Here is a 26,926-nt window from a genome sequence, read left to right as displayed (position 1 = left end):
AACGATGCACGTTGCGTCTGCCGGCTCTCTCGCTCGTACGTTTATCTCATTGTGCTCGGGAGTGAGCGCGAGGCGCGCCGCGGGACGGCCTGCTGAATGCGCTCCGAGCGAGTTCGACTCGCGGAATGTTAATAATTGAAGCCCGCGGTGCGAGCGAGCTCCGGATGGAAGGAGGTAGGTAGGAAGGGTTTACGTACCGTACGTATCGGCACGATGAATGTCTGCGCCGCGCCGGTGAAACAAACTTGTTAATCCTTTCGCGGGCGCGCGCCGCTGTCTGCCTCGAGCTTCTCCCTTTTCAAATCGTAATGGAGTTTCGACGCGTTATTATTACCGCCTCGCTGTATTTAGCGGGCTCGCTGAGAGAGAGGACTCTATTCTCCTCGATAAACTAGCGAATCGGGGAAATTGAAACTGCTTACACGCCCACTATTTTATACGTTAAAATACTAATTGGCTCGAGGAAGTAGAAGCAAAATAAAATGAAAGAATTGAAAACAGTAATAGAGAACAGTACGGTTAGAAGGATTCGAATGAAGCAATGGAAGTTAGATTGACTTTCGGATTACTGCCACACGGATAACTTCGATCCGTTACAAATTCCTTAAATCGTATTCTGAAATCTCGTTAGGCACAGGAACGTCTCGTGAAATTGGAGAGTACGTAGCTCACAGAAGATCGTCACTTTCTAAACGCAGCTACAGAAAGATGAAACCAGATGCTCGAAAAACCAGGAAACAAAAGCTCATCCGAGTCATCTTTCGCAATACGCACGGTGGGATCTCGGTTTCAGCGACGTTAATTCATTCCGGCTAATAAACAGCCACCTGTCTAAGCGTCGTCGCGTCGCTACGCGGTAATACCGACGCGAACTCTTTCTATTTCGAACAATATTCGTTAAACCGAGCATGAGTGTAGACACCTGTTGCCATTCCATCCAGAAAACGAGCCACTTTCCCCCGGTAAATACGCTTTTCTTCCCATATTACTCGGTTTCAACTTATAGAAAAACAAAAATCATTTCATCTCATACTTAAATCTCAATTAAACGTATGCTGGGAATTCATAAAATGAGCCACACACTTTTACAGCAAATACAGTCTTCCTTGACTGGTGTCAACTTATAAGAAACGAAGGCCACGTTGTTCCTTCTTTGATAAATCATCAGATGTTCCGTTTCTTCGAAATCAATACGCAGTATCAATTTAATAAGCAAAAAGGGATGGATCGTGGCATAATTCATCGTGAATAAACAACGGGAGGCAAACACGACGACGACCAGGCGACGAGCCTCATAAACGGCAAAATTAATTCCTTCCGAGAACGGCGATCGGGGGCAGCGGCGTTAATTATAGACGAAACACGCACGCTCGTTCGATTCGGTTTTCTCGTCGGCTAAAGACTGCGAAACCTTCGGGCGGAATTTGAAATCGGCGTCCCGCCGCGCGACGCCATCGTTCCATGATGGATCGAACGAGCAGGGAACGAAATTGCCAAAGGAAACCGCGACGAGTTTTAACGACTACGAAACATAGGTAAGAGAAATCGATGGGGAGATGGAATAGAGAGAGATAGAGAGAGAGAGAGAGATAGATAGATAGATAGATAGAGAGAGAGAGAGAGAGAGAGAGAGAGAGAGAGACCGTCTAGTTGACCCGCGCAGGTTTCGGGGAAGCAACGAAAGAAGGAATAAATTTCACCGAATAAACTCTGTTCTAGCCCCGCGTAACTGATAGTCGCTTTCCCTCTCGCGCTTCTTCCTCGTGGACGTTTTTGCATAAATTATCCCGTTGTCGCGGGAGGTCCGCTGAGCCCGAGGCTTCCTCGATAGCGGAAATATTTCCGAGGGTGGGGAAGTTGTCGCGTATCCGGCGACAGAGTGACGCTTCATTTTATTTCGCGCTCAGCCACCTCGTCTTTCTCTCACCTTGTTTATCTTCACTTTCTCCCCTTCCACCGCTTCCTTGATCTCTTTTTCTTTTCGATTTCTACTTTTTCTGCTTGCAGTCGTTTCGTCTCGGACCTGGACCTCAACGCAGCCTCCCGAGGAATATACGAGCCAAGATATTTTTCTCGCGTGGTGGTCGTACGGATGGAAAGTCGTAAAAATGCGAATCGCGATAAGAATTTGAGTCAGCCGCTTCCTGGGGAACAGACCGCAACCCCTTTTCCGAGGGTGTCTCCCGTCTCTGAGGACGGGCAAATTGTTGCCGCGTTTTTCGAATACGGAATGCCACTCTCGCCACGAATTCTTCCGGGAACAGTGTCACGAGCTTCACCGTAATTCCCTGCTTTATTATTCGACACACACAAGACCGTGCATATTTCTTTTATAATCCACGAGGAGGATATCTGTGCTCGTTGCAAATTCGAGTCTCTCTATGTAAACTCGCGGTAGATAATATCTTATCGGAGTTAATTTAAATAAATTGGGAGTCGATCGAAATTCCAGGAACGAGATTTTTCAACGCGTCGAGATTTAATCGACGCGCGGCGCGAAGGTGCGTATCTCCATAAATCAATTCAAATTGCTTCGTTGCAAGATCCACGGATACGGAAAGGTGTCTCTCTCTCTAGTTTGGTGGGTAGGTAGGTAGGTGCGTACGGGTTTAAATGACGAAGCGTTAAAAATATATCGGCGGAGGGCAGAGGAAGTTAACGGACAGGTCTCCACTTTGAAACTCTACACCTCCACCTTGATATCGCGTTTCGCGGTTGGGTTTCACGCTTTCCATATTAAAAATAACGACGTTAATAAATTATCGTTTCAGGTTGTACCTACACGATCCGCGCGAGTAATAACGTCAGACGTCTCGACAGGACGCCAATTTCAATTACCATTACCAGAGAAACGTTTTCAGACAGATTACTACGAGTATATCGTCAAAATACGTAAATCAAAACGTTTTCTTCAAAGCACATCTTGCTATAAAAATATTTTAACCTTCAAGGCTGTTCCTCGTGTATCGAGCGACGAATCGGTGATCATACGACTTAAAATAATATTCCGAGCTGCGATGAGGCTAATCGAGGGGCAGATAAATGGAGGGCGATTAATTAAAATTATCGAAGCCAGTTCCGAGGCCGGTCAATCGAATGAGAAGCACTGACAAGTCGATGCCGGACAGACGACAGGTAAAATATGTCCGCTGTTGCTCTGACATTTTGCGGAGGACGAAGATATACCGTCGAACGGTTGAATACCGCGTTGCGAGAAGCGGCTCGCGAAAAGAAAAACGGCGCCCGCGTATACACGATGAAAAATCGTTTATGGTGTTTCTTCGTCGCGCGATCCCTCCACGTCAGTCAAGCCGAACGGAAGTCTCGTTTCGCGAGGATGACGTGTGATTGCAGGGAGTAATCGTCTACCGACGCGTACCAAGTCTACATTTCTTCTTTTCAAATTAGTCGTTAATGAAGACGATTAATATTTGTTAAAAAATTCTGTCGACCAGCCGCGTGGTAAACGATTGAGTCCTCGCAGATCGAATAAAATTTTCAAACGAAACATTTAATTTTGATACGGCTTTAAAAAAACATCAAACACGAAGATCAATCGTGTTACTGGGCATTAATCCAACAGGCGTACCCGGTGGTCCCATAAAACACGCCGCAGAAGCGTGTCGCTATTTAAGCGGTCATTAACGCCACTCGTGTAAACACAAATCACGATTCGCGTTAATATCCCCGGGTCCTGGTATTAATTAACGCCGCCAATGGTCGTAACGCGACACGGCGACGCGACGCGAGAGTGACCCGTAAATTTGTGTTTAAAAGCACGGCGAACGAGCGCCGAAATTCGAATTAAAGAACCGACGAAACGAATCGCATCGGCGAGTCTTACCAGTGGAGCGGAGAGTTCGTTTGCCCGAATAAATTGAAAAGCATGATTGATGGAGCGAATTTCGACGCACCGGTTTATAATTTATGTGCACGAGGTTTCGCGAAAGAACCGATTTGCGCCTGATTGGCGCGATGCGGCGGTCGGGCCGGGTTATCAGAGAAATCGGAACGCATTTCCGGTCGAACTCGGCCGTGTCTATTTATCGGCGCGGCCGGAATCGCGATTGAAATCGCAATCGAAATGCGAGTATCGATCGAGCGATCGCATCAGAAAATTTGTAGGCGCGCGTTGCCAAGGGAAACTGAAAATCGACGAAACGTGGCCTGCGCCCCTGCGCTCGAGAGCCTGTAAAATTGTTACTCGTTATTAGCAAGGGATTAACCCAGTAATTTGCTTGTCTCGATTAGCCATCTGCGGATATCTTTTCGAAATTTGAATATTAGCAACGCGCCGCTCTAATTCCGAATAATTAGGCCAATCAATTTAGTAATGCAGAAACGCTGATGCGTTTGTACTGATAAATAGCAGAGAGATCCGTCGATAAATCCGCGTAATGATATTGATATAATAATCCAGATGCGGACGTAGATATATCGACATGCAATGCCACTCGCATAATGGATCTACATAATGACTGACGCTATCCCGATATGCAGAAACAATACCTTTCACAACAATATAATATAATTACTGTTCAGTGATAAAATTGTAAACTGATTTGAAATAAGATATTCACATTTTATGGTATACTTTCTTTACAGAATTATTCTTGTTTTCTATCATTCTGCTCACAAGCAGGTGGATTCCTTTTTCATAGAAAGTGGAAGATCGTCCAGATAAAAAGCATTTATTTTTTATTGAAGATTTAAGTCAATTGAATACCAATTGGCACTTAACGTTTGGTCTATGATCCGGATTTCACTAATTAAGGATTAAAATAATTTAATTAGGTCAACTGGAAGGATTTCGAATTGACGATTGAATTTTAATGGTTAATTCAATGCAATTAAGAAATTTGTAACACTGAATCTGACCCGCCTCGTAAAATTGGACACGAACTTTCAATATAATTCATTCTACGTATAAAATCACCTTTCATAAAGAATAACAAATTTAAAACGAACAGAAATATCCAAAGCTTGCATTATTCTGGTTTACTCGCGAAACAAGTCAAATTGATATAACACCTGCAAACACCGGAGCTCTGTTACACGAGCGTTTTCCATTACCGTATCTCTCGACGACTTTCATTTTCTCGCGCAACCGAAATTATCAAACTTTTCCCCGGGACCTGAAGCGATGCTAAACTTTTACGAGGCCGCTCGCCGTTTTTTCATATTACTCCCACCGGCTACAGTTACGATATTGCCGAAGCCCGTGGCATTTATACACTCGTTGCCCGGTGTTATCGCGAAAAAATGCGAATGGCTACGACGCGTTTCCAAGATTGTCCGACGCAAAATTCCGGAGGTGTCGGAGATCCGAGAACGAAACTGGATTCCGTTGCCACGAGCTTTGTAAATAGGAAAATACAAATACGTGTTGTTCAAATTTTTATTACGAGTCCAAATAAAAATATTTGAAAAAGAGACCTGCACATTTTTCCTCTCAGTTCCATCTTTTTCGAAATATTCTTTACACACCGTTTAAATGATTTCAAAACAGTTACTCAATTCTAGAAAATGTTGGTTCAGTTCCACTCTTACTGTGATTACACAGAAGGTAGGATTTATATGTCTACGCCATGTCTCGCCAGAGTTAATAACTTTAAATATCTTATTCCTGGACAGTCGAGCACCTTTTTCGAGGTGAGTGACACGCGCTCGCGCGACCGAGACCAATCCCGCTTGTAAAAAGTAACAGAAGGTATTCCTGATACTCGCCCACGTCACTCTGCTAACGTGCAAGCGCTCACTCTTTGAATCGCCATGGAATAATGCCGCGAACAGCGGCCTTTGCTAACAAGATATTCATTCCGTTTTTCGTTAGAAACGAGGGGCTCAGACTTTTATGCATAATATCGAAATCATTCCGAGAGAATAAATGATCGTGATGAGATATCGCGGTGGGAGAAACGAGGCGTCCGATTACTTGTCTCGAACCGGGTATCCATGGGAACTTAACCTTAAGCCGTCTGCCAGACGTTTGCAAAAAATCGGTGGCCGTTACATAAATGTATGAATAATGGATTAACCACCGGAGTTTATCCAGCCGAAAACGATGTAACTGTATTTCCCACATGTATCATAAATCTACTGTATCGGATATAATTTATAGTTTATACCAGCGCTGTCCAATTTCTCTCGGGGTCGGAGAGTAGATAATCAAAAATTGAAATGAAGTCAAAAATAAGGTAACAAGAATATATAAAAAATCTCAATGAGATGTGGACGTAATTGTTAGACAATTTACTTTCATTGTACGCGGAGCAACTGGACAGTCGCCTTTTCACGGCTGGTCCCCCACTTTCGTTCGAAAACATTCGGAATACGAGGCAGACCGCGAGATGCTCGCGTATTCACGTCGCGAGAAAACAAACACGTATTCGTGTTACGGTCCAGGCAGTCGCCGGGACCGCAGAGACGTGAGCCAGGTTCGCGTCTCTTAGCACGAGTTTCTTTTTTAGCCTTGACAGAGAGACCCTACCCTCGATCTCGGTGCTCGTTCGTGGTCTTGTCCGGCCGAACGAGTTCGAGGAGGAGGTGAAACCTGAGAGTTTCGTTCTCGCGAGGCGAAGCGAACCGGAGCGGATGGAAGTGGTGGCCGGGTATTGGGATCCACTTTAAAGTTGACACCTCGCGCGTCGGCCCGTCCTCGGTCCGCGTCTGCTCGTTAAGGGTCGTCAGAGGAAGGAGCGGGACGGAACGAGGCTCGGAGGTCCACCGAAATACCGGTTGCGTGTTCCGGTGTGCGATTACGATGGCCGTCTGCATCCTGATCACGCGACACCGCCGCCGCGCGCGCCTTCTTTCCTTTCTCTGTGCGCCCCTTTTCCCTCTGCCGTTCGCGGCACACTACCCTGGGTTAAACGTGAGTGCTGCATGAACGGAAGGCGTGAAAGACAGTGGAGACTCTCGTCCAGAAGCTCGTGTTACGAGATCGTGACAAAGGCTCTCGAAAACGGAGGTGTAACGATCTCAATGGCTGATAGGTGAGGATCGGGCGATTCTAGAAAATCTCAGTAACTTATTCTACGATTCTATGTATACATGATAGTTGAAGCGTCTTGTTTTGGTGTACTGTAGTTGTCGATACGAAAGCATTTCATCATCTCGTTCTGAGTCGAAGCATTTTGATCTTTCCTCGGGTAACCTTTCACAAATCCTATAGTACGAGCAACCGCGGAACATTTTTACTGGCAATCCGCGGTCTATTACCGTGACATTCTACCCCGCGTAGCGTTTGTGGCCAAGCCGAGCGGAGTCGAGCGAGCGAGTAAGCGAATGTGCACGACTACTGGCATTTTCACCGCGAACAATAATCCAGGGGTTAATGGCAGCGAGAGCGTGGTGTGCCACGAGGACAGAGGCGGTTCGCAGCCGCTTTTGTCCTAGCTGGCGAGTTTACAGCTCGCTCGTCTCGTCGTCGGGCATGAGTAAACGCGGCCAGGAAAGGATTACACAGGCCTGTCACGCCTCTGTCTTTCTCTCTCCCTTTTTTCCCTTCGTTTCACAGGCTCGCAGAACATTCCCTTTCTCTCCGTGCTCGTATCTATCTTCCAACGATCCAGCACGCGTGTACGCTAATTAATTAGAGGTGAATTATGGATCCGCGGTGCCCCCCGTTAATTGGATCCGTCGTTCCTACCGCGGAAACGACGCCCGATGCGTGTCCGCTTTGACTCCGTGCACAGGTTCCCTCTTCGCCCGGTTGCGAACGGGCCGGCCGGAGCCGTGATTCCTTCCTTCGGGGCGGATATGCAACCAAACGATCCGACGACGGTCTGCCGTGCGCGCTCGTAACCCGTACTATCGACATTATCGAGCGTTCTGTTGCTTCGGTTTACCACAGGGCCGCATTCAACGGATCACCGAAGAATCTCTTTGGATACCTGGCTAAAATCGAGTCCATGGCAAATCTGATTTAAAGACGACGCGAGCGACTGAAGAGGAGCGATCTTAAAAATTCTTCACGTCCACTCGTGCGTTTCTTCTTGATATTCTAATATCCGAGTCACCACTCGAAAAGGTAACTTTCGCGTATTTTTTTAAGCACCCTCTTCGATTTATCGCGAAGTCATCCCTCGAGCAACAATGGCACAAATACGCCAAATCATCTCTGACCGAAGAATACCATTGAAATTTCTTTAGATATGTCCATAAAGGAGTTCAAAGCGAGGTTCCTTTCACCTTTATGCACCTCCTCGCTTTGGTAACGTCCAATATTCGACGAAAACGACCGATGTAGTGCAGAGAACTTTGTGCTCAAAGGCTCGTATTCCTGATAGTAGGATGCGAGTTAAACGGAAAGTCCGTTTTGTGGAGGAAGGATATCGACACGCTTTGCTGGAATTCTGATACGTCACGTGATTACTTTACATTTTTTAAATATCGTAACACGTGTATCGTGAGTGTAAAATAAAGAACAGAGCCTGATCACAGATAAGCAGTGTGAGACAGGCAGAGCCAGATAGACTTTCATGATCGTCACGATACATTTGGAGTATTTTTATTACACTGTTATACGTTGATATCAAAGTTCATTTTGATATAAGGGATGAACGAGGGTTAAACAATTTCGAGTTAACGATCAGAGGCAAAGCTGCGATCCTGAGGAACCCGGTATAAGAACGTTTGCCGAGGTCCGTTTTACCTGGCCGCGTTCGTTCTCTACTCTCCTCTATCTCTATCGTTTAGCCGGCAGCGGAAGGGGAAAGGCGGTATGCAATGATGACGCGGTGGAACACCGGGGCAAGTCGTTGCCACGGCTCGCGCTGTTTACTTTTCAGGAACAACCGGCAGGCAACCGAGGAGGCGAACGAAGCGGTCGAACGAGCGAGTACAGCGAACGAGCGAACAAGGCGGCAGCAGGCGTGCACTGGTCGTCCTCCGAAGCTCGTACAGTATAAACCTCCGGCTCGAAACCAGCTCGAAGGATGGAAAGAGCGAGCCGGCGAGTCAAGTAACAGAGAGCGGCGAAGGGAAGGAAGGTCCTGGCTCTCTCGACCTCGGATACGAGAGGAGAGAGTCTGGAAAGAGGTTCGAGACCGTAAATCATCGTCCCACTCTCTCTCTCTTGCTCCCTCTTTTACTGCGCGCTTGTGCTCGAAGATGACGCATCTGATGGAAAAGGGAGGAAGCGAATGGAAAAAGAGAGAAAAAAGAACAGAGGCGAAACGAAGAGGACGAATCCTGATAGATAGATAGAGAGAAGGAGAGGGAAGGGGATGGGAGATGGACGAGGTCCTTTCGATGTGTGCCTCGTTAAACCTTCTTCTGGCTGGCCTCTTATCCGCGACGATCTGTCTCCTACCCACGGTTGGCCTTGAACCCAGGGTGCGCATCGCCCAACGAGACCCAGTCGTGGGTTCTACATTTTCCCAACCTGGACGACAACACGCCTGGGTGCCTCTTCTCCGCCGAGATATCCATGGTTCTCGCAGAGGGCGAGGAGAGATCGCTCCCAGGATGTAGCCGAAGAGGGGAAGGAGTAACCAGTTTCGGTTCTGTGGACAGAGACTTCGAGGGCCGCAAGGTGTCGTCCACATGTGCCCTTAATTAGGAAGGCGAGTCCGATTTACGGCGAGGATACGGTTCCCTTAATGAGGGGGTGCGCGCTGCGCAGATAAGCCAGCGTTTCGTGTTTACAAGCTCTTTAAACGGCACGTTGTCACTTAATTACGTCCCGACGTAAGAGCGTGACGGTGCGACGACGAGAGGAGAGCGTCGAAGGTGCCGGTGATGAACGAGCGTGACGCCGCGGAATATTCAAATCGATAGGGAGCCGCGAACTGGTCGAAACAATGCAGCAGACAGGAAAGAGGAGGAGGAGGAAGGAGACTGGGAGACGCGATATCTCGGGAGAGACCGAGGACTCGGCGATATAAATTGCGCGCCGCTGAGAGACCGCCACTGACTAAACGACTCCCGAACCGCGTAGGAAGCGTGGCTCCTAAGACAAATTGGCGAAGTTTACCGAACGGAATCCGTGGAATCCGCGGTGACCGCCAAATTCGATTGATATTACCGCCAAACTGCGTCCCGGACAAATTTATTTTCCTCCGTCCGCAGGATTTCGCACCCGAGGTCCTTTATAAAAGCATTTCTTAGCACCCGTGAAAGAGACGTGAAATTAGACCTTCTTCCATTCTCGATTTTTTTAAATTAATGCAACGTTTCATGCGTATGGTATTAATAAAAATAAGGTAACTTGGAAACATCTGTTTCCGTGAACAAAAATCTGTTTTCAAAAAATGTTAATCGCGCCGCGTCATGCTCGACGTGTGCTATTACAAGAAACAGCAGCAGTCGAAATACTTGAGTAGTGGAACTACCGAGCAACCTATCCATCACTATAATTGCCACTTCTCCAACATTAAAATTACACGACCCAGAAAAAAATCCCCCATCCGTCTATACGCATAACTACATGTACCAGTTTTCGAAGTAACGAACAAGGTTTCCTTAAAATATCAACTTTTCCCATGTCCCACGACCAGCTTACGAGAGGTGTCTCCAGTTATGCGGCCGGTAACGGTATAGCGGTTAATTCCCGACCTTCACGGCTCGTTTTTGCGAGGCCCCGAGGAGCCGAGGTATCCAGGAGTATAAACGAGAAGCGAGAGAGAAAGACGTGGAGAAAAGGGGATAGAGACCGGCTGGTTTCCGCGCGGCCGACGCCAATGCAAATCGCTACCGATGCATCACCGAGCTGTCAACCGTTCGTTGCTTCGCGATAAACTTTCCCGCTCGTCCGCTCGAACCGGCCCCCGCCGGACCGCCGGCTACGAACGGAGAAGGAAAGAGGAGCTTGTGCACGTCGAGGCTAATACGCGTGTGCACCGCGCGAGAGTGCGAGTGCAAAGTTAACTCACGCCACGCCGCTGCCGCCGTGCCATGCCGTGCGTGCAATTGCAAGGCAACGTGGCCGGACAATAGTCACACGTCTGCTGCGTATCGCTTCCATCAATAATTTTTGGTACTCATTTGATCACTCGAGCGATAGGCGTTTTTTTATAATAGAAATGACACGACTTTATGAGTATGATTAATAATTAAAGTAAGAATAATAGGGAAATTCAATAGCGAACGCGAGACACACGATAGTAAGTAGAGCGTGTAAGTAGCTGTTGAACGGCATAAGCTCACAAACGCATGAGCGATTGATATTTATACCAGTAAATGATATGCAATTAAAATATTCGTGAAGATATATGACTATCTCGTAAATGAAACAGAGTGGGTCTTAGAGAGCATTGTATTCGATCGAGGGAGCATGTGGCTACCTGCTTGGATACAAGCTGTATGTACAGTAAGTCTGTTTGAAAATCTGTTGAACAAACGTTGGCAGTAGCATGTCCGACACAGGCGGAAACAGGAAGAAAAATCTTGTTTAAATAGAGGTTCTGACGCTGCGTTGTTAAAAAGGGACAAGAAGCTGATAGTGAGCAGCGAAGGGAGAAAAATAGTAACCGGTTTGTAGTAACTCGATAAAAAGAGTGTTCGGGTATATAATGTTTATCTTATCTGTTTATTTAAGACGTGTTTAGTATTTGACACGATCAAGGTAGCGTTTGATCAGATTCAACAAAATTGCCACAGATAAGTAGTCGTTTAACTACGATTAGACATGTTCCTCTCGTGTTCTTTCGGAGATCTGTTTACTCGTTTCCCCGAAAAAGCAATTACACAATGAGACCTTAATTTCATCAACGTAAAGATTGATTAATATAATTTATAGACCGCGGACTTTATGCATATATAGCAAAATCAGATGTGTTAAAAACGTAACAGTCACATACAAGTGCATAAAGTGTCAACAGCAAAATACATACTACGATGTTTAAAAGGTCAAAACACATTGTTACTGAATCTCATTTTTTAAAGTGATATTCTTGTATAAAAATCCGATGTCTAATAATAAATTCTTGGTTTTACACGAAGAAAGACAGGGAAACAGAGTCGAAGATAACGTAAAATCAAGGAAATTAATATGCGATAGATAGGAAAAAAGCGATAGACGAAAATGATCTTAATTTCTCCGGTCCAATAAACAGAAATTAAAAAGTGACTTAATCAGTTTGTCGAACGGCAACAGTCACGACTCACGGACTCTTGTCGACACGGAATTATCTCCAAAAATTCTCCCCGGCGCAGTTATCGAAACTTTTTTCCGGAGCTTATCTTTATCGGTCTGACCCAACACGTATACGATTTTTAATCGTTCCCTCGGTAGTCGAACGTTACCCTCGGCGAAAAATCTATTGATTCTTCATCGCAGACACGGTTATACCAGGTGTACTATTCCGCGATTATTTCGCTCCGGCGCATTTAGCTACATATGAATTTATCAGGGTGACACGAGGTGTCTACGTGCAGGTAGGAACTTCGAGAGCTCGGATCTGTCTCTTTCGCATAAAAGGAAAATCCCGGCGCCAGCAATATTCATCGACTCAGCAATTGGAAAATGCAGAAACGATAATGAAAAGCTGATGACGGCTACCCAGACCGAACGCGTCGGACTGGATTGCGGGCTTTATTAGAACCGATGGCAACGGGGGACAAGGCTCGTGCTTGTTCCATATTTCTGGGAAAAGGAACGGAGCGACAACTATCGACGCTCCGCGTCTCGTCGCTTCGTTCCAATTGCTTCCTCGAAATCTCTCGCAATTCCCTTTAATCACGCGTCAACGATGAATGCGAGGCCAATCTAACGTTCGCCAGAGAAATTCGTTTAATCCGTTCTGATTCGACGATGGAAATGAGGAGTAATCTTTAAGTCAGTTTCTATCGCGATTTTATAATGGATGATCGTGAAATTAAAATGACGTGATTTATTAAAAAGAATCATACGGTGGAGAGCAGAACTGAACCGATACACTTTAGAACTGAATATAACTTATTGACAATCGAACCAAATGACGTCTAAATAAAATGTCAATTAGTTGCGAAGACCATGAGGAAAAAGTGGACTTAAATCCAAAGATATTTTAATCAACCTCACCAATCCGAAAAGACTTCCAACTCTGATCTTCTAAATTCTGGCACACAGATAACAACGACCCATCATAATTCCCAACAGAGCTCTATTTTCTATGAAGACTACGTTTTACATAGAGTAATTAATAGACCGTAGCAGGAAAGCACTCTTAAAATATTTTTAATCTGATGCCACCCAGCAGCATCCTTATCGCAGATAAAACCTGTAGCGAGGTTAAAAAAAAGAACCTGGCCTCGCTATCCTTAATCCAACTTATTCGATTCGTTATCAGTTCCATCTTCAATCTTTGTCAGATTCGAGCAAACAAGATTCGACGCGTTATCCAAAACGTTACCAGCGTCTTATCACCGTCGCGTTCAAGCTGGAAACGACATTGAGCGCGACCATAACGCGTGGTGACGAGCGGTGCTGAAAACGGCGCGGCGACCGCGAGGAGAGCAAGTACGTCATTATTTCGCGACGCGTTTAAGGAAACGGTCGGTTTTTCGAAAGCCGCCGGCCACGGAAAAAGGAACCTGTTCCGGGCGAGCACGTTTTCTCTGGGCAGCGCGCGTATGCACGACTACGCGAGCAGAATTTCCTGCTACTCGTCGAGGAGTCTGATCCATCTCCTCGACCTCTGGGCTGCGAACTCGGGGACAGAAGCGCGGTTTAATTGATCCGGACAAAGCGAAACCTCCACCGACCCGGCCTGACCAATACAGGAGTCACGAGGACGTTTCTTCGCGGTGGCCGACCCGGCTTCTTTCTTGCGCCAGGGAAGCAAAACGCTAATTAAGACTCTCTCCTCGTTTCTCGTCGATTCCACGGACCGTGCCACGGTTATCACGAATCTGGCGAGACGGTGCTGTCTCTTTCTCGGCTCGAGAATAGCCCAAGACATCTATCGATCACCCTTCTCGTTCGAACTTCGAGGAATCGGAAGAGACGGGCCGTTTCCTTAGATTCTGTGTACGACAGACTGATAGATTTTCTCCGCTAGAGGAGAAAGGGTACGGGGAAGGTAAAGATCTTCGAGAGAGCGCGATTCGAAAGCGTCGCAGTTTGCAGAGTACTTTGGGGCGTTGTAAACACGAGTGCTGGGGTGGTTTTCGCGCGGAGTGTTTGAGTTTCCTCGAGTTAAGGCGCCAGGCTGGTTCTCAGCGGGATTAAATATGGAAACGGGTATGTGAAATATGTTGTACAGATTTGTCATGGAGATAATTAAATCGAAAACACGACCACTTAACTCTCGGAAATATCCCATCCGGTTTCCAACTGAGAAACCTGTTACGTGCCTATAATTCAAAAGAAAACCAACGTCCCCACGTCGGATCCTCGTGAAGACGAACGTTTATTCACGCACGAAACTACAATTGAATACATCCCCCCGTTGATACTGCCGATAGTAGTGATGCTGGTGGCGGTATTGATCCGGAAAAAAATTTCAACTGCCAATAGGAAATATGCGGTGTAGGTATATTCTTGCGAGCGCACACCACCGCGAGACGGGAAGACCGTAAGGGGAAATCTTATGGTGCGGCGACGACGTTCCTCGTTGCCACACGGTCGATAGGGTCTGCCACTCCGTCGAAACCACCATCATTCCCAGCCACCCACCACCATCAACCCTCCACCCGAAGAAGCTTCCCGACCGTACCGGTTACTATCGACCCAACAGTTTCCCGTGAGGACTACGCGCAAAATTTCGTCGGTCTCCGACAACCGTAACCCCCGAGTTGCATACCCATCCCCGCTCACCGCGATGTACTCGTAGATTACGTGAACCGATCGAGAAACAGAAAAAAGCCATGAGAAAAATATTGGAGAATCCTTTTTCAAATAAAACTTCTGGCTCGTCTTGATTAAACTTCAAGGTTCTCGTTAGGAGGCTGTTTATCTTTAATATCGATGCACGAAGAGATCGAGCGCTGGTATGAGTGTTTTTGTAAAGGACAGATACATCAAAGTTTGATGGCGTAAAAGGAAATATTATTCGAGGGAATTACAGTCATTCCGATGCAAAGTGAGAGCGAGAGAGAAAGAGAGGAATGTTGAAACGAATGATGGATGAGCCGAACGAACGACTCGAAGGATAGGCACGCTAAAAGGAGGCAAGTGGGACGTTTTACGGGACTCTATTTTCTTGTAAAGTCACGAGAGTCTCTGAATGATCGACGCCATCAAGTTTCGTGAATAACCGTAAAAGAATTTTCAATTAAATTTTTATCTAAATGTTTTGCCGGATCTCGAAATTAAAACGTCCAGTACTGTGTATCGAGGTGATTCCGATAGAAGAACGTGCTTCGTTGCCCGAAAGCATAAATTGTTGCTCACGGCACATGAGCATACACGTCCGTGCAACACCTGTGAACGGTGTAATTGTTATTTGATTATAGCCTTCGTAAAGAAGACACTAACGCGGCGAAATTTCAAATTGAACGTTGAATGAAAGAGAGTAAAGTCGTGGAGGGGAGGGCAGGAGAAGATCTTAATGATTAGCAGAGGAGCCAGTGAGCCGGTGATTGGCGGAACGAGCGTGCAAGTGAATGAGCCACAGCAGCTGGGAGGGGGGTCGGGGAAGAAAAACAGGTACAAAATATAGGCAGTGTGCGTGAGAGCAAGCATTAGAGACCAGTCAGCAATAAAGTGCAATAAACATCATCAGAGTACCAGCTGCGATCAGAGCGAACGATCTAGCGCCTGCCCGACCCACCTACGTGCCGCATTAATATTTATAATCTGTTGGACCATACCGCTGTTTCAGTCAATAATACATCAGTTTTTTTAATCGATATAATTCGAGTAGATAACGAGTTCCACTACGCAAGCAAACTCGTGTACGTAATCACCGAGCTTGAATCGTGTGCAAGCCTACTGGGTTACCAATTCGGGAGATTAAAAATGTGTGTTACATTTTAAATAGCTGTTGCAGAACACGATTATAAGAAATATCGTGAGGTTTCCAGATGGTGACCAGCTTCCATAAACGGGCCTGCTCCACCTTCGTACTGTTAGGTACGATTTTTTCACGGGCCTCAATGAACGAACCGAGGCTCGGAGAAAGCCGCAAGGATAGGTCGGATTAGAGAAACGCGCGCGGGCAAAGGAATAGAAAAAGAAGAGAAAAAGGAGCGAAGCAGGTGTGCAAGAGTTGCGAAACGAGGGAACAAGGTGTAGACAGACTTTGCCTTCGAATATTCTATCCAAAATTCTCTTGTGCATAAAATGAATCTTACAACATTTATTTATAAATATTAATTTACTGAATCACACTCGAGAGACAGAAAAAGAAACCTTGGTCGGTAAAATTATAAAGACCACAGATTTGCTCCTTTGCGGAGACGTTTTATAGCGGAATGGCAAAGGAAGAAAGCGGCGAAATATGTAATCGGTGTATCCCGTACTTTTCCCAACGACATTACGGGTAACGCGATACCGGGAGGAAAAAATAGGTATTGCGAATTTCACCGCGGCTAAGACCGCGGCGAAACTCGACAAAGTGGCTTTTGATCTTTATCGAACGCATGCACCATCCGCGAGGGATCGCCGGCCTTAAAAAGAGCCCAGTCTCGCAGCGTTTAGCAGTTTCGAGTTACCTTTGGGATTCAAAAGAGCCCGCGGCGCGCAATCGGAGCACGCGTCGCCTGAGCAAATACGCCGCTCGGGGATATATTCGGAATCGTGACTTTTATGGCGATTTCGTGGAAATTTTTGGCGAACAATAAAGGAGAGTGTGGCAGGCTGCTCGAGTAAAAATTTCTGAACCGTTTGGTATTATAATGCGAGATAGAATAACGCAGATCAGCTTCTATTCTTGTCGGGACAGTCTCGAGGATTTTGTGGTCAGGTCTCGGACTGTGTATTGTCTATCGCCTTTGTAAATTCAAATTATACATCGTTTCGAGTAGTGACACGGGGACAGAACTTAAATCAATACTTTTCACACCATCTACCCTACAAGACCAACCGTATCAACAATCAGCTTATCAGCGAACCCTACCGCGAACTCGGCACCCGCTGAATCGACTCTTTATTTGTTCGTTCGATTTTCAGTGCTCCTCCCTTGGTTCTCCACGAGCTGCGCTACGAACGGACCCTGGTTACAGGAGCCAGGGAGACAACAAAGGAACAATTCTTTCCACTGGACTCGACGCTATCTCCTTTATTTATCTATCGGTCATTCGTGGAACGAGATTCCACCCTCCGAATCCAGAGGAAGAGAGAGAGAGAGAGAGAGAGAGTTACGATCGGCGATCTCGTGGTAGGATCCTCTTCTCCTGACCTCTCGAGAAGGGGACCTCTCTCCACGTTTCGATGCAGATTCCAACAGGGCCAGGGTTCGGCTTATACCCTTCCTCACGGCCGAAGGGAGAGTCCAGGCCACGAAGAGGAGAAGAAAGGATAAAGAAAAGAGAAATATACGTAGAAGGTGGAGGCCGAACAGGCCAAACCAGGCTGCGGACAGAAGGGAGAGGGAGAGTCGTTTCGCAACTGGTGTTAACTCGCATGGCTCCGACAGACCACGAAGAAAAGGAGGAGGACCACGACGACGACGAGCACGAGCAGCACGCCCGCTGCTCTTCTCGGCGGCTATTTTTTTCAAACCTTTTGCGCCGCGCACCCGTTATGCAGATACGTAGGGCTTCGGTGTGTTCCTCGAATCGTGACTACCACGGGCGAGACCTAGGTACGTCTACTCAAAACGATTCTCGATCCATTTGCTTACACCGCACAATGAATATAGATATTCCAGCAATCTTTCGATCCAGAAAAATTGGCTCGAAGCACACATGCGTGCCAAATGGATCGGGATTCGTTTCTGGAATAGCTGTACACGCGCGTGAGTTATGCCGGATCGCGTAAGCCGGTATACGGGAAAAGCGTGCGTAGGGAAGCCGCGTGGGAGAATAAACGGGACGAGCTGAACTCGGGCGAAAAATTGCATTTGTCGAGCCGATCTAGGCATTGCGCCTCGTTCACATTCACAGAGGTGTGTGTATATACATATACATGCGCGTTTTTCTTTTTTTTTTTCCGGTTCGGGATCACGTGGGGTGGGCGACTGGTTCGTTGCGTTCGCGGAGAGTAATTGGATGGTTGAGTAGGCTTGCTAAAGAGCGAAAGGTGTGGTATAGTTTTAACACTCGCGTCGAAACGACATGATGCGGGAATAAAAAGGAAGTTAATTGTTTTCGGATGACCAACGAATGTAAAATTGACGATAAAAATATCGGCGATAGAAATGGAAGAATTAAAGAAACGTGATAGAGAATACGTTCACACACCTTTTCGTGTTTCAGCGTTTATGTACGTACGTGGGGAATCACCAGGGAAAAAATTGTACGATAAAACGGTGAAACATTTTCAAGAAAGAATTATGACGACGGTAATTAAACTGTCGCGGCCGGAGATATTGATAACCTTAATCTCTGTGAATGAAGATAAATACACGGAATAATCTGCGTATTCATCTTAAACGCTGTGACAAATCTACGCCATTTGTCAGACGATTTGAATTAATTAAAACAACCGCTTAGAGTAGAATATTACTAGCTTCCTCCGCGCCGTAATAAACTTCTGACAGCAGTAACGTTGTCATAACGCGCTCAACTACGTATAACTTTCGCAAATTCAGACGCGACGTCTGATACGCTACGAGGATGAATTCTTTAAAATGCCATGACGAATCCCCTGAAAACGTGTCTATGATTAGGCGACGCCTAAGTAAACAACGAAATTAAGATATCGAAAACGGAACAATAGACGAAACTGTAAAATAAATGTAACGTCTGATAAATTCTGACTTTCGGAGCCCCGGGGCTACTAATTCAGCTGACCTAAACAAACATCCCCGAAAAGTCATTTCCAGGCCCATAATTCTCGGCGATAAGAACCCTATCTTTAAACGACAAACAAAAAAGACAGAAGTCAGCAACCGCTGTATCGTTCGAGGGCTGAGTCAGCATCGTAAATTAAGCCAAAAAACAATTACCACGTTTCGACCGTAGCGTACATTTTAACTTATCTTCGACGACTAACGCCGCTTTATTCAAGTCTGCTAATTTCTCAACAGCGCAACCCCTGCCGATTCTCCTCGTGAGAAACAATGCGTACGCACACCCCGTCGCGGCGCAACTTTAATTCCTTGGCGTTCCGTTGCTCGCGTTTAATCCGCGATTTTAATAAAACTTCTACGGGTTCCGACACACCCGCGGCCGAACTTAATCCTTAGGCCATTCACCCTTTTACGTCGGTAAACCAACAAAGCATCCCAATACATATATATATAATTTCTATACATCCGGCAGCGTTCGAGCAAATACTTAATTCCTGCCTTTTCTATTCGGCATTTAACGCGCGATTTCATTAAGCGAGATGGGCTCCGGGCTCCGTGGAAAGGTTAATCCACAGGCCGCGTCTGCGGGCTTCTATATCGCTGGAAGGAACGAGGGAAACGGAGCACAATGCCGTGGAAAAAGAGAGAACGAGAGGAAAGAAACTCGGATGCGGAGGAGGGACTGTTGGTCGTGCCTCGGCGTACGTCGATTACGGTTTTTCCACCTGGCCATCGGTCGGATAGAGACGGAGAGAAAAAAAAAACGGAGAGAAGAGTCAAAGAGACGGTGTCGCGTACGCTTCTTTTCGCTTCCCTCTCTCCGTGCAACGAGCAGGAGGAGGAGGAGGAGGAGGAGGAAAGGGAAAACGCGAAAAGGGAAAAAGGTAGAACCGGCGTGGGAAGGATGGAAAAGGGAATAGTGGAGGGCGACTCGACGCGACATGAAAAGCGCTCGCTCAGCCAGACGCGAGGTGGTGTGCGCCGGCCGGGTCTCGCGTTCGTGTGCGCGCACACGAGACGGAGAGTGAAAAAGTCCCGCGCGGAGAGCGAGACACGCGTTCGCCAAGTTTTTCCGCAAAACAACGGGGGAGGAACAACGGCGACGCCAGGTATAATGCCGCCTCGTTAAAAAATAATTCATTTAACCACAATGCTTCGACGATGCGCGGAAAAAAGCAAGTTGCGCGACGGTATACGACGATGCGGCACACCGACCGACACACCCCGTGTGTTACCGGCGTTCCCGGTGTCTCTTTGTCTTACCTGGACGAGAGCGAAACTCACCCGCTTCTTCCCTTCTCGTCTACTGTGCGCGACGCTGCTTACAATAACGCGGCGGCGATAGTCACCCGGCCGATGTAACAAGCGAGAGCAGAGCCGCGTTGTAATTAACGCAATAAATAAGTATCGCGTGTGCCGCGATCGCGAAACCGGAAGACGACTCGGGTTTACAGTGGATCCAGAAATCGTTTTCCTTCCTGAATTTATTTCTCTTTACCCGAGGGTGGATTCGCCGGTTTCACCCGCGGATTTTATCGATAAACATATCGCGGTTGATGGTTCGCGTAAGTGGAATCCGGATAATAATACTCGTACGTAAAAGGGTTTGGGAACGATACCGAGCCAAAGTAAGACGTACGCGGTTTTTGCGCGACGGGTTTAAATGGTAGGACATGCGTTGTTACACGCGTCGAACAAAACGAGTCTCGTTCCTTTTCTCCAAATGGAAACGTGTACGTTCCCTGGATTAATATGGTAATGCGATAAAATCTGTCGGTGTGTTTGGTAATATGTAGAACGATAGTATCAGGAGTTTGTATATCTGCCAGTCATATCTGTATGAAGCATTACCATTAACGGCAGAGCCGACGATCGACGAGCGGAACGCTGTACGTATTTAGTCGAAATCTCATTCCGAGTGTTGATAGTAAAAAATTGCGAAAAACTACTGGAACACGTCTACGTCGTTGTCGGCTCCGAGACGTCAAGAGGCTCGCTTTCTCTCCATGGAAATATGTAAAACTCTACACACGTTTTTCCGTACGATTGTTACGAGCAGTTTGACGAGATAGGCCCGGTTAGTATTTACATATGTAACGATATGCAAATGGCATAGGAGATAACAGAAAAACGGCATCTTCCTGTTTCCGATCTTGCCACGAGCTGGGAAACCAAAACGGAGTAACGAAGCTATACAACGACCGATGGAAGAAAAAAGACGGAGGAGACGTTTCCCGGTGAAACGACCAAACGATAAAATGTGTTTTCAATTAAAGAGCTATACGGTGTGAATAAATTTATATAAGCCGGCGTCGATCGATGGAAACGGGGTAAGTCGTGTCTGTGAATGGAAATGATTCCACTGGATTCAAATGATAATAACCTCTGCCCCCGGCGATCCCGTCCGTCGCTTCTCCTTCGCTTCTTTTTTTTCTCTCAACGTGCATCACGGCGCGCGCACAGTTTTTCTCTTTCTCGGGACAATCCAATGTAACCATTGTCCATCGGTTGAAAGCGTGTCACCCACAGACTCGGAGCGGCCCGCCGCTTTTCGCCCTTTCCAAACATTTTCTTTTCTTTCATTAAGCGGCCTTTTCACGCCGCGCGCCGGCACCGACGAGAGAGCGCGACACGACCGTTCACCTTCGCCTTTCACGGGGTTTCACGAGCCAGGGGGAGCCGAAGAGGGTGGACCAAAAAAGGCCATGGATTCTCCGGGAACCCGTTCGCATAATACCAGACACTTCCAGATGTAGGTTTACCGGATACTAAAGCGAGGAACGCGCTTTTTGCCCGGGCCCAAGTGGGACGACGCGCGAAACGTCGTCGTCGATAATGACTCGGCCGTTTTCTCTCTTTTTCTCTCTCTCTCTCTCTCGTCTCATCTCCTGCAGCTCGTTCTCGGGAAGGACTCGTGCCCGGGCTTCTTTCACCGACTGCAATGACGGGACACGCGCGTCCGATTCGATCGGTTTGCTCGACGAAAAAACGCGGGAACACGGTCAGACCGATCGGGAAAAAAGACGCGGAAGAAAATGACAAATCGAAGCTAGAAAGTCGGATCGTACAGTAACAGGTTACATCGGTTTGTGGATGCTCGTTCCCTCTTTCTCCTGTCGCTTTCTACGCTCACGTTGAAAATACGGCTTCCGTTTGAGATGCTCGAGAACACAGAGAATTTGTTTCGGCGGTTCGAGCGATCGGATGCTCGCTATTCGGAAACTTTCGTTCGGGGAGAACAGAGTTAAAAATCATCGACGCTCGCGGCGATAACCGAGCTAAAAGCGGAACACGGACTTCGTCCGATCAAATCTGGCCACTGAGAGAAAAAAAAGGAGCAGAAAACGCGGCGGGGAGAGAGGAAAGAAAAAGAAAACCTCGGCGTCGTTTATCTCTCCGGCCTTTTTACGACTATCGTGTAGCGGGGCAGCTTCCTTCCTGCCTCCGAGAGAAAGAGAATCAGAGGGAGAAAGTCCCCGCCGCTCTCGTTAAATTTGCACCAGACCACGGCGACGGCGATATTTGCGGCCCGTATGTTTTTTCTTCGCCTTCCAACCTCGGCCCGATATTTATTCCACCGTGTCGTTCGAACGGAAACACACGCGGCCGTGATAAAAAAACCTCGTGCCGCGAAACTCGAATATCGCCTTCCTATCAGATACGGACGCCTCTCTAGCGATAACGCGTCCCTAGTTCGCTCGCTTCAGATTATGAGCGAACAGCCGGAGTAAGTACGCGCTAACGTTAATTGCTGGCTCGAAGTTACACCGCGTCTTTGAACGTGACTCGAGTGCTTATTCTAAAACGAAATGAAATCGCCGAAATATTCAGTCGAAGTTATCACCGCGGAGGTTGAGATTCAATTAGAGTTCTCGATGCATGCGAGTCGGTTTAAACTACCGATGGATACTCACAGGCACTCTGCTGGTCTATATATTTTCGTCGGAAACGTTCGCCGCGTTTAACGCGCGGAACGAGGTAGTTACGAGGAACGTATTCATCGCGTTGTCTCCGGGTTTCAGAAACGTTCCAAAAGGATGACCAAGAACAGGCGACATCACCCACCTGGGCGGCGATACATCACGAGAAACGAGCTCGCGGATTTGACTTATTCTTATTGGTTTGGCAAACGGCGCGATGCCTGACTCGCCCGAGCAACATGACTAATTATTGCCGTCCCGCTACGATGCCGTCTAGTTTACCTTTGCACGCTTTCCCGGCCGTCATTTCTCACGCGTGGACGCGAGCTTCACGCGTCGCCTCGTCGTCCGGTTTTCGCGCTCCTTTTGCGCGGAACCGGTGTCAAGAATCGACAGACAAGTGCGGTTATAAAATACAGGATCGTGAAAAGCGAACAATGACGCTTCCTAATTTGGTATTGGAAGACTTCCTTGAACGCAACAAACGAGTTTCGAGACATTAATAGCTCCTCGAACGAGAGCCGTAGAATGAATTGGTGCATTGTTGTGAGAAAACAAAGTGACGCTTATGTCAAACGATGAATAGCAAAGATTTGATTTCCATCAGAGTCAGATGTTTCCAACTCGCGGAACGATTACGGATCGCAAATAGTAGAGGATAGAGAGAATCTTATCTAAATCACAGACGCCAAAGAGGATTTATTTACAAGGCCGTCGGTTCAAAGGCAATCTCATTTAATAACTCATCAAGCACGCATATGCACTCGATGTACCCTCGTTCGACAATCGACTCGCGACCATTTGCCATCAAAGGGGATATCAGGAGAGCGCTTTATTTATAACACTTATCGACGCACCAATAATCGCGTGCCTTAATTAGCCGAACCAATAGGAGCGGGGAAAGAAAAGGATTTCTTTTGTCGACGCCTCGACGCTTTCCCGATGTTTTTTCGGTCTAACGACTTTCCCCATTTTTCACGGTCACCCGTTTACACGGTTCGCTTCACCGTTGACGATACAAAAATACTGAAGAAACATAATCAGATTAAGAATACCGTGGCGAAGTACTGGTAGGACTAAGCGAGTATACACAACGACTTCTATTAATATTCGAAAATAATTATAAACATAATTATTAATATTAACATTTCACATCGGAGCAAACCAAATGAAGTTGTTCGATCTAATGATAAAATGTTATTCTATTTAGAAGTGAGAATATTAATGACAATCACACTGTGTATGTATAAAGAAGTCACTTTCGTCTCGTTGACGCTGCAATTATTAACGATCGAGGCGTGCCTGTCGTGAATGCAGGAAACATTTGCATATCCCTGTATTTATGACTAGGAGAGTCTATATTAAATTCGCACTATGCACGTACGTATCTACTCATAAAACGACAGCCTGGTATTAAGGAAAACTTAAGGAAGAGATAAAACGAATTGTGATATTCATAAACGTATTAAAGAGTATGACACACTGATATTTATACAAACGTACAATGAACGTGATTTGAACGAAAGATCTGTTTTTGTAATTGTTGAGACCTGGCTCAAATTCTCAGCGCTCTTTTTTTGATTAAGCAGTTACAGGTATTTAAACTTTATCCCGCTTTTCGTGTCGAAATGTTCATTGCTTTTCCAAACATTAAGGCTTGCCGATGTGCTTTTTCTTTTTTCAAAATGTGCAATTTAAAAATTCAAACGATTATGTTAAGACGATAGCGACAGAAAGTGTATTGTTTTAGTTTGTATATTTCCATGCATAGCTAAATGAATCTCTGAAAAAAAAAAAGAACGAAAGATCGAGCGATCCGAACGGGCCGAATCGTCCCGGGCGTAGAGCAATGAGACTCGAATCCTGGTTGAACAATCAACGAGCCTCGTCAACGTCTGCTCGCCGATGACATCTGTGCGCTCTCGTAATTGCGTACCTGCTATTCATACGCGATGAGACCACGTTTCGAATAAGGACTTCGATCAAGGCCGCGTCGTACGCGTACGCACATATGCACGTGGAACCTACGTTTATGCAAATAAACGCCCGACGAGACTTTACTCCGCATCACGTAAACAACTCGACCGCGAGAAACTGGCGATTCTTTCTCTCCGCTCGATGACTGATCGCTACGCTCGTTGCCTCGCTAACGCGCGTTCTTGTTTCGTATCTCGCTGGTGGAAACGCTAATTGAAATGTACGATGTGAACGCGAGTACGACGGGGCCGGGATTTCTACAGCGTGAAAGACTCGAAATGTTTTATGCAAGCGATATTTTTTTCGACAATTTAATTACACTTTAGAGAGGGACGTGTCATAACGCGGTTTATTGCGTCCAATTTGATTCCAGTTTTGATCTCCTCATGCGAAAGATTCTGTGCAGTTTATAAACTTGTCAGAAATTGTTATCTGTTTCAAATCTCACCTGACTGAACGCAATTTTTTATTGAAACACGAAAGGACAGTTTCCTGTGTTATTATAATCACGCGCTGGTATACATTGAATAAAAATGTTTCTCCGTATCGCAACTAACTGTGAAACAGTTGCACAAAATCGTTATCCGAGCAAAAAGAAATCGACACATTTACAATTTTAGACCGTACCATTATAAATGAGATAATAGCCATAAATCACGAGCGTTCACTTATCAATTAATTCGAGAGTGAGTCACCGTGAACTCGATCAGATTTTAAAAAGGTGAGACCTTACTGATAAGATGATAGCGTCGGGAAACGGTTCGCTCATTGTCCACGTAATTCAACATGACTGTGTTCTATGTTTTTACGTATGGAACCCATCCGGCAGAAAATACAGCACGATGTTACGGCCACGCGACTACGAAACGGGAAGTTTCCAGCGGTCGTCAAGTGTTTCAAATGGAGCCAACAAACGACGTGTCGGAGTGAAACATCGACTGTTCGAAACAATAGACAGACGCGTACGCTTTCGTTCGAAACGAAAAACGTTGTTATTTTACAGAGCACTGACCACGCTCTTTCTGCTTGACAAGAAATATTATATACTTTCACTTGTCTTCGAACTGACAATTGTTTCCGAGCAGGTCTTTCCGTTATTCACAGCGTGTCGAGGTTGAAAATCTGCCCGACTATCTTAATTACTAACCGAGAAAATAAGAGAAATGATACTTATACAGCTTTCTTACTACGTAAAAGAGTTTCATATCGCTGAAGATTAATCTATCTCGCAATGATTCGCGTTACGTTGAAGTTAAACGACCGCAAACACGGTTTTATTATTCGGAGTGACAAGTTTCGTCGATTTATTGACCCGATTGATCCCACGAATATTCCACGTGACGTACGGAATACTCATTTGACTCCTCGTCCGATCGAATCACAAAAAATGTGGCACGATCCTCTTTTATGATTTCCATGCATCGGTACTGGAATCTACGTGAATTTTCCATACATTCTCAATGTGTACATTCGAATTGAGCCAGGAATCAAACGAGCTATCGATACAAACGACCAAGCCACCTTCTATCAGCCTCAATTTGTACACGTAAGTAACCGCGGGTATTCGCGAAACTAGCAGAGCTCGAAGTACGCGTATACACGCGTATCGATTCTCCTGTACGAAACAATGGTACACAAACGAGAATCGCCACGACCGTAAGCGTCGTCGACGTCGCGACAACGGGGTGTTTGTGTTTGGTAAAAAGGCAAGCGTTCTCTCTGCCTACCGTCTCCGGTCTCGCGTACACACCGGCAACTATCGATCGCGTTTTGCATGGATGATCTCTCGCGCGCAGAGGGAAAGAGGGAAAAGAACGCAAAAGAGGGTTAGAGGAAAGAGATTCGGGCGGGCATCGACGAAATAGAAGGGGGAATTGGAAGCAAGGTCTTGTGTGTCGTTCGGCATTCAGAATGCAGAAAGGAGCACCGTGGAAAGAGCAGAGAGGCAAAGAGAGTGGAGCGTAGGGTGGCCGGTCGCCAGTTTGCGTGCATGTGTTTCTCGTTGGTCCCTATGCACGCCGTGAAGAGACGGAGGATGAGGAGGAGGAAGAGGAGAAGAAGAAGAGTCCGAGAAGAGCGAGAGTAGAGAGTCCGAAAGGAAAAGGAAGAGAAGGTAGGAACGCTAGAGTGAAGATGGAAAGAGACGGGAAGCGAGAGGCCACAAAATATATGCTGCATGCTCGTGGATGCTCGTTTGCAGCGTTTTGT

At 46.5% G+C, this 26,926-nt stretch overlaps 1 protein-coding gene across 3 annotated transcripts in view; it reads right to left on the bottom strand.

Moving 5' to 3' along the window:
- The window catches only part of fz2 (frizzled 2), a 97,418-nt gene that overhangs the window by 10,932 nt on the left and 59,560 nt on the right, over positions 1-26,926 (bottom strand). The window lies entirely within an intron of this gene.

Source organism: Ceratina calcarata, unplaced genomic scaffold (assembly GCF_001652005.2).
Source record: "Ceratina calcarata isolate Rehan_Ccalc_2016 unplaced genomic scaffold, ASM165200v1 scaffold39.2, whole genome shotgun sequence".
Classification (NCBI taxonomy): Eukaryota; Metazoa; Arthropoda; class Insecta; order Hymenoptera; family Apidae; genus Ceratina; species Ceratina calcarata.
This window is presented reverse-complemented; position numbering and strand designations above follow the sequence as displayed.